Below are 12,475 nucleotides of genomic sequence, written 5' to 3'. Positions count from 1 at the left end.
CCCGGTTACTCCTCTTTCAGTCCAGCTCTCTGCTGTGGCCTGGGAGTGTAGAGGAGAATGGCCCAAGTGCTTGGGCCCTGCACCCGCATGGGAGACCAGGAGGAAGCACCTGGCTCCTGGTTTCGGATCGGCGCAGCGCACTGGCCATAGCGCGCAGGCTGTAGCAGCCATTTGGGGTGAACCAACAGAAAAGGAAAACCTTTCTCTCTGTCTCTCTCTCTCACTGCCTAATTCTGCCTGTCAAAAACAAAACGAAACAGAACAAAACAAAAAACACATGTTAATAATACATTTAGAATTTGTAAATAAATACATGTAGAAGTATTTACAATTATCCAAGTGCCCTGGATATCGCATATATATGTATGTATATGCATACATACACATACATTCCCTCCTCTAGAACTGTTGAGCTGGGTATGTAAAATAATCATCTACAATTGAAAGGATTGGCATAGATGATTTCTAAGGATCTAGGATTAAAAAGTTGCTGTGCTTACTGACCTCTTTCTAGGCCTAAAGGGTTCTAAATTGCTGCAACTTCCATAAACCAGTAGAGGGCTGCAACAGCTCAGAGAAAATGGCAAAGCAGCTTTACTAGCATTTCAGGAACTGGGAACTGAAAAAAATTACCAATACCTAAAGTAGAAATCTAATAATAACTATATTGACTTCACTCTCAACAGAAGGTAAAGCATAAAGATTCTAAAAGGGGTCCAGAGTAAGCTCCAACATCCTGAAAACACACATAATCAAGAATTTTGCCACAATTTTCTCTTGCAAAATGATAAACTACTTGAAGGTCTAAGTAAACTCTTACTAACAGAGGAACTGTGGGAAACAATCAAAATGAATCAAATTCATTAATTCCTTTTAGACCTACTGTTCCACACAGCTGCTATCAGACTAATCTTCCTACAATGATTAGTTAGGTTATGTCACGTCTACTTTATCAATTCTGTTTTGCATTTAGTACAATGCTGTAGTCAAACTTTCCTTTCGCTAGATGTCAGGGTACATTTTTACCTCTTGTATACCATCCTATTTTCAAATCCCATAGTCAAAGTGCTCTTAACTGCTATACACAGTGTGCAAGAGTTAAGATGGAAATGGTCAGGCTTCACTGAATAGGTCAGACTTAAGGTAAACTTTGAAGGAAGAAAAACATTTACACAAGTGTAGAGAACAGAAGTCACAGGTGGGAAAGTTTGTGCAAAGAGGGTTAGAGGAATTGACTCAGGCTGAGGAAATGGTTCAAAGGGAAGTATACAGGGAGCTTCAACTGAATTTGTTCTATTTAATCCTTAAATTCATTGTTATGTTTTTGTACCTCTTAAATTTTCTGAAATATTTCAAAATTAAAAAAAAACCTTGCCGGCGCCGCGGCTCACTAGGCTAATCCTCCACCTAGTGGCGCCGGCACACCAGGTTCTAGTCCCGGTCGGGGCGCCAGATTCTGTCCCGGTTGCCCCTCTTCCAGGCCAGCTCTCTGCTGTGGCCAGGGAGTGCAGTGGAGGATGGCCCAAGTCCTTGGGCCCTGCACCCATGAGAGACCAGGATAAGTACCTGGCTCCTGCCATCGGATCAGCGTGGTGCGCCGGCCACAGTGCGCCGGCCGCGGCGGCCATTGAAGGGTGAACCAAAGGCAAAGGAAGACCTTTCTCTCTGTCTCTCTCACTGTCCACTCTGCCTGTCAAAAAACAAAAAAACAAAACAACAAAAAACAAAACAAAACACCTGTTATTTTAATTTTGCCCCATATCTTGTCCTCCTATAATATAAGCTTTTGTAGCCCATCTTTCCAATGTATAATAACAGTCATGAGTAAGCTTGGTGCCATTGGAAGTACTTCTCACTGCTTAATACTAAATAATGTCCTATCTCACTTTCACTGCTTCCTTTAAAAATGATAAGCACAGGGGCCGGAGCTGTGGCTCACTTGGTTAATCCTCTGCCTGCGGCGCCAGCATTCCATATGGGCACCGGGTTCTAGTCCCGGTTGCTCCTCTTCCACTCCAGCTCTCTGCTGTGGCCCGGGAAGGCAGTGGAGGATGACCCACGTGCTTGGGCCCCTGCACCCGCATGGGAGACCAGGAAGAAACTCCTGGCTCCCGGCTTCGGATCGGCACAGCTCCAGCCGTAGCAGCCATTTTGGGGGGTGAACCAACGGAAAGAAGACCTTTCTCTCTGTCTCTCTAACTCTGTCTAAAAAAAAAGAAAGAAAGAAGAAAACAAAACACAACTTAAAAAAAAAATAAGCACATACTTTAGCCTTAAATAAAAGGAAATGACTTTTGCTTATGATTTGTGTAGTTTTATTTAATAGGTACATAAAATATACTGAGATAAATGGTCATAAAATTTCAGAATACTTTCTAATAATCACTAGTTTTGCAATATAAGCCTGTGATCTAGAAAATTTTTTTTGTTAATGCAAAGAAACAGATTTTTTTTGAAGATTTATTTATTTATTTGAAAGGCAGAGTTAGAGAGGCAAAGGCAGAGAGAGAGGTCTTCCATCTGCTGGTTCATTCCCCAAATGGTCTCAACAGACAGAGCTGTGCCAATCTAAAGCTAAGAGCCAGAAGCCTCTTCCAGGTCTCCCATGTTGGTGTAGGGTCTCAAGCACTTGAGCCATCTTCTGCTGCTTTCTTAAGCCACAGCAGAGAGCTGGATCAGAAGTAAAGCAGCCAGGACTGGAACTGGCGCCCATATGGGATGCTGGCACTGAAGGCAGCAGCTTTACCAGTTACGGCACAGTGCTGGCCGGCAGAAAACATCTTTACCTCTTCCCTTACTCTTTATTCAGTTACAATGAGCTGGAATCAGCACTGTACAAGAAGACAATGCTGAAGACAGCAATTCATTTATTTCTAATTCACATACCACGTCATTCTCATCTTGATCCAACATATTGTGCTTCAATGACAGCATAAAATTGGCACTTTCATGACTTTATCCCAGGGTTGAATTATCTGGGCCTCAATTTAGTCCCTATCTACTATCTCGGTTTTTCTACCTCCTGCTCATTCTCCAACACAGGCTTACATCCTATACTGTAAACAAGAATTTAAGACAACTGTATATTCCAGGTCTTTCAAATGAAAACACCCTCTAAACTGGTCTAAGGGAGTATTATGTGTCAGTGCCAGCTATTCTTGAGAGCAATTAAGAATTATAAACTGTTTTCCTGCCATAGCATGCTGATGAGAATGATAAATGTGGTAATGAGGAACCAGAGCAAATTCACTGTGTTCTAACAGCTGCAAGAACAGGAACAATCGGTGCTCTGAAAATATCAACCAAGGGGCCGGTGCTGGGGCACAGCAGGTTAAGCTGCCACTTGCAATGGCATCCCATAGGGGACATCTGGATGAAATTCCTATCTCCTGGCTGGTCATTGTGGCCATTTGGGGAGTGAACCAGTGGATGGAAGATCTGTCTTTCCTCTCTCTATAACTCTTTCAAATAAATAAAGCTTAAAAAAAAAAAAAAAAAAAAAGGCCAATCCCAATGGGAAAAATAAGTGCATAACTGATTTTATTTCTAGAATAAAACATTTCCTGATACATAACCATAAGTTTTCAAACTAGAAAAAAAAGGCAAATATCAGTGAAGATATAAATTTTAGACAGCTTTATCTATTAAAGGAAATATACTACAAAAATAATTCCTAAAAACGAATTTAGGAATATTTGAGTTCTACAACAAAACTGAACATACAGGGGCTGGCACTGTGGTACACAGGTTAAGCCACCACCTGAGATGCTGGTATCCCATATGAGCACCAGTTCTGATCCTGGCTGCTCCACTTCCAATCCAGCTCCTTGCTAATGCACCTCGGAAGCAGATGGCCCAGGTACTTTGGGCCCTGTTACCTGTGGGGAAGACCCTGATGGAGCTCCAGGCTCCTGGTTTTGGCCTGCTCCAGCCTTGGCCTTGCAGTCATTTGGGGAGTTAACCAGCGGACAGAAGCTCACTCTGTCTCACTCTAACTCTACCCTTCCAAAAAAAAAAGAGAAATAATGTAACTCATCCTTTTTAGAAGGGAATTATGAGGGTACTTCAAAAAATTCATGGAAAAATTGAATTAAGGGATACATTTATGTTGTGGTTCACAAAAATTTTAAAATTTATAGAGTTTTCAAAATATGCATCTCCTTGAGATTTCTGAAGACCCCTTCATATGCATGAATTTAAAAATTTTGCATCAAAATAAACTTATCTTTTTCTTTCATTTTCACAGGGTGAAAAGCCCCATAGGTCCTTTCCCCTTAACATATATCCATTAAAAAGTTGCAAAATTTTGAAATTTTCAAAGAACACCTACTTAATTTTGGATTCGATTCTTGTTTTAAGTAATTACCTTCTTCTGCTAGATTTCAAATGTCACACAAGCAAAGAATGCCTTCTTCAGATACAAACTTAGCACTGGTACCTAAAACCTTAAAAATCTAAAAATCTTTCCAATGACTGCCTCACCTCCTATTTAAATTACATACAACTGGGCCGGCACTGTGGTGAAGTGGGTTAAAGCCCTGGCCTGCGGCACCAACATCCCATATGGATGCCGGTTCTAGTCCCAGCTGCTCCTCTTCCAATTCAGCTTTCTGCTATGGCATGGGAAAGCAGCAGAAGATGGCCCAAGCCTTGGGCCCCTGCACCCTGTGTGCGAAACCCGGAATAAACTCCTGGCTCCTGGCTTCGGATTGGCACAGCTCCAGCCATTGCGGCTATTTGGTGAGTGAACCAGTGGATGGAAGACCCCTCTCTCTGTCTCTCTCTCTGTAACTCAGATAAATAAGGTAAATCTTTAAAAAAAATACATACAACTTGTAGAGTTATTTTCTAATTTGTATTGCATCATTTCCCATCTTGGCAACTCATTTTTATTAAGCCTCTAGTAACTGTGGCCCTTCTCAACTGCTACCCACCCTTTCTCTTTTAATCCAAATTCATCTTCTATGCCAGTCAGACCATTTCCTGTCATTGGTGTTAAGGTGCTTCTCCTTCATTCAATAAATATATGCAAACCATTTACAACATGAATAGAGAACAAGACAGACATGATCCATGTGCTCACAGGACTTATCATGTTCATTTCTACACCAACTAGAAAGCAATCTGGATGATTAAAGAATAACATTTTCCTATTTCATAACTATAGATATATTGTTCCCTGAGTGTGAACCCTTAAAATGACAGACTACACTATCGCCTTCCTTTCTATCACCTCAACAATACCAAATGCAGTGCTGTGAAAAGAGCCCTTACAAACTTAACAACTCATACTGTTTAAAACTTTATTTATATCCGTAATACTTGTTCAATGTGGCAAAACCAGAAAATTCAGAAAAATGATTTTAAAAAATCAAGATAATTTCAAATTAAAAAAAAATTTTATTTGACAGGTAGAGTTACAGACAGTGAGATAGACAGACAGAAAGGTCTTCCTTCCATTGGTTCACTCTCTAAATGGCTGCAACGGCTGGAGCTGCGCCCATCCAAAGCCGGGAGCCAGGAGTTTCTTCCTGGTCTCCCATGCAGGTGCAGGGGCCCAAGCACTCGGGCCACCCTCCACTGCCTTCCTGGGCCACAGCAGAAAGCTGGAGTGGAAGAGGAGCAACCGGGACTAGAACTGGCGCTCATATGGGATGCCGACGCTTCAGGACAGGGTGTTAACCCGCTTCAGAGGATTAACCTAGTGTGCCACGGTGCCGGCCCTGTCAAATTTAAAATTTTTCACACTGTATCCTTCAAGATCTTCCACTCCTTGCAATTAAATTACATTAAATATACATTCATATATTTTCCTCCTAAAGATTCTAGATTTACCGATGATTTTATTCTTTGTTCTCTCAATGTCAACATCCTGAAGGTGTAGTTTTGAAATGGAGCTATACAGTCATTAGCCTTTACTAAGTATGTGTGACTTCAAGTGATTTAACTTGAACCTAATCTTCAAAATGAGAAGATAAACTTCACAAGATCACAGTAAAGAATGAATGAAAATTTATGCTGAGAACCTATTATCTACTATAGAGTACTGGTAATTTTGCCATTACCAATCAAGTAACATTTTTAGTAGAAAAATATGTAATTTTAATTTCCTTTATCTTACTTTCAATTACTATTTTGTAATGAAAGGATTCAAGTGTGAAACTCCATGTTTGTTCCCAGGCTCAAAGGATTCTGTTTTCTGCTCCCTTCTCCCTAATAACCGAGTACAGACAAAAGCTACATGTAGAGGAAATTCTTAGATTTTAGGAGTGTGAATGGAATAAAAAGTTTAAAGAGGGGTGCATGCTGTGGCGCAGTCGGTTAAGTCACTACACAGGATGCTCACATCCCATATCTGAGTGCCAATTCGAGCCCTGGCTACTCCACTTCAAATCCAGCTTCCAGCTAATGCAACTGACAGGCAGCAGAGAATGGCCCAAGTACATGGCCCATCCACTGGTTCACTCCCCAAATGGCTGCAAAGGCCAGAGCTGGGCCAATCTGAAGCCAGGAGCCAGCAAACAGCTGAGCTGATCTGAAGCTAGGAGCTTCTTCTGGGTCCCCCATGAGGGTGCTGGGGCCCAAGGACTTGGGCGATCTTTCATTGCTTTCCCAGGCCATAGCACAGAGCTGGATTGGAAGTGGAGCAGTCAGGAATGGAACCGGTGCATAAATGGGATACTGGCACTGAAGGCAGCAGCTTTATGTGCTATGTCACAGCGCCAGCCCCTGGATGTTTTCAAAGCACTAACCCCTGAAGGAGGAAAAGTCATAAGAGGAGGGTGAAAGGAAGAATGAGTAAGCCAATTTGCTGTCAACCATTCCTATTTACTTTCCATAACACAAGGACAATTGTGGTAAAGAGGGTTCTTTGGTCCTGTTCACTCACAGTTTAAAGAGAATACTTTACTCTCCATTCTTAGTAAGATGTTTTTACAAATCCTGGAAGACAGAGATAATTTCTACATGAGTGAATTGGGTTGATCTTAATCACAAAAAAATTTCTCCCAAGTAATAGACTTGCAACACTTGGAAATTTCAAGTTAGTTCTTGAGTAATGAGATAGAGTTGATGATATTAAGATGATGATTTTTCAAAGTGTTGCCTTTACTAGATATGCAAGATACTCTCATAAGATTAACATATCTAACAAATGATAGTGTACGGAAGCTCAATGAAAGTTATTTCCTTGGCCACCAAGTAACTTCAAAATAATGAAAATTAAACTGGTAAAAAGGACTTATTTTAACTCAGAGGTTACCAGACTTTAGAACACTGGAATGCAAACCAAGATTTTATTCCTACTCTACAATTTTAATTTTTTATCTAATTGTCTTTAATATTAACTACTACCACAAATCAGTTAAGATGTATAAAACGTTACTAATTTTTACTTCCACACTACTTGTTTGTTTCAGAAGAGGTGTTACAGAATACAAGGAAAGCTTGTATGATATGGATTTAGTGAAAGAGAAAATAAAAGTATGCATCTTTCTTTCCTCCTCTCAAGGTTTGCTAATACTTCTCTGTCATGAGCGAATGTCAAAGTCTAGCATTACTCCAGATAATTCTAACCTAGATTCAAGCTATGACTCAATTATTATCCTATTAGCTGACAATCTTTGTTTTGCCTTTCTAACAGTTATGAAATTCAAGAGATCATATTTTAAAAGTACCCCGTGAACCACAAAGCATTATAATTTTAATGTACTATTTTTCTCCTTTCTTGAGTCAATACAGCTATTTCTAGACAGAAGAGCCACACATGGTTTTTGTTGCAGAAGTCAGACTGCCCACAAACTCCTCTGTAGGAGGAGGAACAATGTGAAATCTGAGAAGCTATGAAGTACTCTCCTATGTTTCAAGCAATAAAGTAGTTTGTTAAAAAAAAAAAAAACAACTTGCTAATATTTGTGATCTTTCTCCCAATTATGGCCTAAATATATACTGGTAACCAGAAAGATAAACTACTACATATTTTGAAGCTATTTCAATGCAATAAATAGATGTTAGGGGACTGGTCATAGATGACACATTTTTAAATTTTAGATTTTTTTAAACACCAAAGAAAAAAGAAGTGACTTTCACCCTGTAACATGAAATTTTATAACTTATCTCCTCTACTTGTTTTAATTTCGAAGCCTTTCCCTGCTTAAACTTACTTAAGTACTTAAAATTTTAATTTGGTAGAATTTCAGAGGATTTCACTTATCAGAAAACCTTGTCTTGGATGCTATTTTCTAACCTGGACAAACTCAAATTTTCTATTGCTGAATTGATTGCTTTATTAAAAAAAGCTAAATGAGGTTGGTTAATTATTTTTTCTTCAGTCAATGGGACTAAAGCATGCCTCTCTTAGAACAAGACATAGCAGCTGGCGCTGTGGCACAGTGGGTTAATGCCTTGGCCTGAAGCACCAGCATCCCATGTAGGCCCTGGTTTGAGACCGGCTGCTTGACTTCTGATCCAGCTCTCTACTATGGCCTGGGAAAGCAGTAGAAGATGGCCCAAGTCCTTGGGCCTCTGCACCAGCGTGGAAGACCTGGAAGAAGCTCCTGACTCCAGATCAGCGCAGCTCGGGCCGTTGTGGCAAATTGAGGAGTGAACCATCGGATAAAGACCTCCCCCCTGCCCCTGCTCCCCTCTCCTCTGTGTAACTGACTTTCAAATAAATCTTTAAAAAGAAGAAGAAAGAAGAAAAAGGAAGAAGAAGATATAAATACTAAGGCAGAGTTTGTTAGCAAAGCCTCTCATAAAATTGACAACTAGAATCCTTTCTTATCTGGTGAGCATGATTTGCTTCTGACAATTAATATGATAACACCAGTTATATCAACATCTCATAAAAAGGCTTGCTGGCCTATTTTCTATGATCCTCATATCACACTTATTTTTCTTTTCTTTTTTGACTACCCACTAGAATGTAGAATAGGTGGCCATCAAATATTTTTCATCAAGCCTGAAATTCAGCAAGCAATTAAAATGCTTTAAAAATCAGCTAATTAGAGGTAGAGCAGAGAGAAATGGTTAAGGGGACAAAGGAATCTTTATTTATTTAACTGTATGAGTATCTAACACTCATATTCTCAGTTTCCTCTGCCATATGTTAGAGTAAGTTTTACAGTTGTTATGAAAATTATCAAAAATATTTCACGTGAGCCGGCGCCGTGGCTCAATAGGCTAATCCTCCACCTAGCGGCGCCGGCACACCGGGTTCTAGTCCCGGTTGGGGCGCCGGATTCTGTCCCGGTTGCCCCTCTTCCAGGCCAGCTCTCTGCTATGGCCAGGGAGTGCAGTGGAGGATGGCCCAGGTGCTTGGGCCCTGCACCCCATGGGAGACCAGGAAAAGCACCTGGCTCCTGGCTCCTGCCAGGATCAGCGCGGTGCGCCGGCTGCAGCGGCGGCCATTGGAGGGTGAACCAACGGCAAAGGAAGACCTTTCTCTCTGTCTCTCTCTCTCACTGTCCACTCTGCCTGTCAAAAAAAAAAAAAAAAAATATTTCACGTAAAACTTTGAACACAGATGTGTATAATCTAAGTGTTCAACAAATGTTAGCTATGATTATCATTACCTTTATTTTCAAAACTATGAACAATGGTAATCTACTCAATACAATATTGATATACTGATTTCCAGAATTATCAATCTTGAACACCAGAATAAAAGGTTTTTAACCTAACCCTAAAAGCAAACAAAAATTCTTAAGTATTTCTGTATGTTTTAGATCTACCAGATAATCTTAACACCAACTATTCAAAGCTGAGTTTATAAAGGAAATTATCTCTTGCTACTGCTGCATCTGGAAACTGGCAAGAGACAAATTAACATCGCCACTAAGATATTTTCACTATTACTTTTTAAAAGCCACTGTCAAAGAAACAGATTATACATGCATGAATATATATGAGAATATTTCCAAATGCTATAAGAAGAAACTTCATATCCTCCAGAGGAAGTCAGGTTCTAACAAACTCCAATATTTAAAGTGTTCATAAGTAGCTTTACTAAGATTAGAACTAAGTGGGGATAAGAAAAAATGTATCCACAGGGGATTATAATCTGTAAAATAGCAGGTGCTGAGAATAAAGCTGGCGCTAAGCAAAAAAATCTAAGGACCTAACACCTTGGTAAAGATTGTATTTTCTTTAAAAAAAAAAAACAACATTACCACTTTTTATCCGCAGGAAAGTTTAGAGTATGCAACATGCTGTTTATACAGTATTCTCATTTGTTCCATCTCACTCTAAATTATGTAGGGAAATTATTTTTGTATATTAAGGCAAGGTTTTGAAAGTTAATCTGTTAAAAAAAAAAAAAAGACACTGTCAGGCAGTAACAAATCAAGAATTTAAATCCTTGCCTTCTTTCTTACACTGCAACGTTCTTTCTCCTACACCATAAATCTACTTCTAAAGAAAGAGGCAAATTAGTTTCTTCACAGAAAGAAACCCCTAGGCCAAACCACAGACTGTTTTAACTGCAGAAAAGTTAGATGTTAAGTCATTTCACCTTAGCAGGCCTTTATTTTCTAATCCATAAAATGAGGAAAACTGATTAGAAAATGTGAAATCCCAACTTTACAGATACACTTCTAAGACTTTTACAGAGCACAGGTGTTTCACAAAAACATGTTGTTAGCAACAAATTCCAAGTCAGAAAGCAGCATCAATAGTTCTTAAGAAACCGATTAAAATTATTATAGTCTTCATACCTACGGCTAGGCGTTACTCCAATATCATTAAGTTTACACACAGAAATCCATCTAAACCTCTTATGGACTATGATTGAAAATGACTAATCCCAGTAACCACTGTCTTTTTAAACTAAAAAAAATGCTGTTACAACTGAAGAACAGTTTAAAGACAACGTAACTACTGGTCAGCTAACAACAAAAACTGAAAAAATATTTACTCTTCATTTATTCTCATACTTTTTAGAAAAGTCTCTTCCAGTGATGTAGTTTTCAAATATCTCAACTGACAACCATGTCTCCAATCTATGTCAGAAGACTATCGTTATTTTTTTCAACAACTTCTTCAGGGAAAGAAAAATATCATCAGCATCTTGATTTTAAAAATCTCCCTTTCAAATTCATTCCACTGGTTGGACACTTGTCTCCAAATAAAATTCAAGTTTTTCTTGGCTATTAAGGGATCGACACTAGAGTCTGCACAATGTATTTTCAGCTACTGTGTTTTCCTCATCTGAATATTTATCTTTATTCCTCCTCAAATATTCTTCATAAAAGTACACACGCAGAGCGTTCCACTTTTCCAGCTCTGCTCAGTTCATAGAACAATTCTAATCATTACTAATTCTTAGCAACAGCTATGTAAACTATAAAAACAATATTAAATGCATCTTACTTTTTACTCTAGTTTTCTTCCAAAAAATACGCTTATCATTCAAGTATTCCTTCACACACTGTCTCTAAAATCCTCCTAGAACACACATCTTCACATGCTAAGCTTCACCTCGGGCACCTTGCAGAGTTTCAGAAATTTAGTTGGCATTAAAGTCTTTTCAACAAAGTCAGCGAACACAACAACTTCATCTTAGTCTACTCTCCCTCATTTTGCTTTTTAGCCACTTGGCACCGACACAGCATATGTTCTGCCAGTTCTGAGCTAATCTCCAGGAAAACCTTTGTATAATGACTGAAGAAACTGAAACAGATCACTGACCGAGATTTCAACGGCCTACTTGAGCATATGTTTTCAATAAAGCTAACTTATTTTAATTCGCCTTTAAATGTACATAGCCCATGGTCAAATAGAGAGAGAGATGACTGAGAAGGCAGGTTCACGTCAATCTCAGGATTAAAGATAATTCCACGCGTTACAGATCACCGGACCTCCAAGACGTCGCACCCGAGTTCGCAGTGCAGCCGCGGGCGTCCAATGGAAATCACATTCCCGGTGACCGCACTGCTTTAAATGTTTCCTATGCTGTCAACCAGCGCAATACGGTTAACTTCCCATCCTAGTTTCTCACTGTTATTACGAAAATAGCTGTCAGCTGGGCTTCCGTAACCTTTTTGTACAACCGATTATTCAACGCTTTGGGATCCTCGAGGCTGCGTCATCCCACATTACTCCTGACAGCGAGCTCCAGGAGCCTGGCGTGCACCCCGGGGCTCTGCACATCATTCGAACGGGCACTTGCACAACGACGAGCACAGCCGACGATTGCCCAATGCGGCACGGATAGATTACACTGGCATTTAAGACAGCACTGCGGCGCGGCCGCTCTCCCCTCTCCCGACACTACCAGGGCAGCAATTTCCCCTTCTCGCTCGCCGCCGTCTCTCCCGGGACCCGGGGTACCGCCGACGCTCCCCGCCCCGGCCAAGCTTCCCGCGTCCGCATCCGCGGCCGGCGCCGGGAACGCGCGGCAGACCGGGCGCGCCCCCGCCCCGCCCCCGGCCCCCGCCCCGGCTCCTGCCCTCGCCGGTCCGGCCGCGGCACCCCGGCG

At 40.6% G+C, this 12,475-nt stretch overlaps 1 protein-coding gene across 27 annotated transcripts in view; it reads right to left on the bottom strand.

Annotated features, from left to right (window-relative positions):
• LOC100357740 (ankyrin repeat domain-containing protein 12) overlaps positions 1-12,475 on the bottom strand; it is a 143,036-nt gene that overhangs the window by 129,855 nt on the left and 706 nt on the right. For 2 of the 27 annotated variants that reach the window (XM_070050469.2, XM_070050477.2), the window contains exon 1: positions 12,272-12,397. The exons of 19 other annotated variants lie outside the window; for them this stretch is intronic. The gene's annotated coding sequence lies outside the window, so the exon portion shown is untranslated. Of the gene's footprint in view, positions 1-10,169; positions 10,320-11,855; positions 12,015-12,271; positions 12,398-12,475 lie in introns of those variants that run through there. 6 more of the 27 variants (XM_070050466.2, XM_089305885.1, XM_070050467.2 and 3 more) reach the window with 4 other exon arrangements.

This window comes from Oryctolagus cuniculus, chromosome 10, assembly GCF_051225735.1.
Source record: "Oryctolagus cuniculus isolate XC-2025 breed Fujian yellow rabbit chromosome 10, ASM5122573v1, whole genome shotgun sequence".
NCBI lineage: Eukaryota > Metazoa > Chordata > Mammalia > Lagomorpha > Leporidae > Oryctolagus > Oryctolagus cuniculus.
This window is presented reverse-complemented; position numbering and strand designations above follow the sequence as displayed.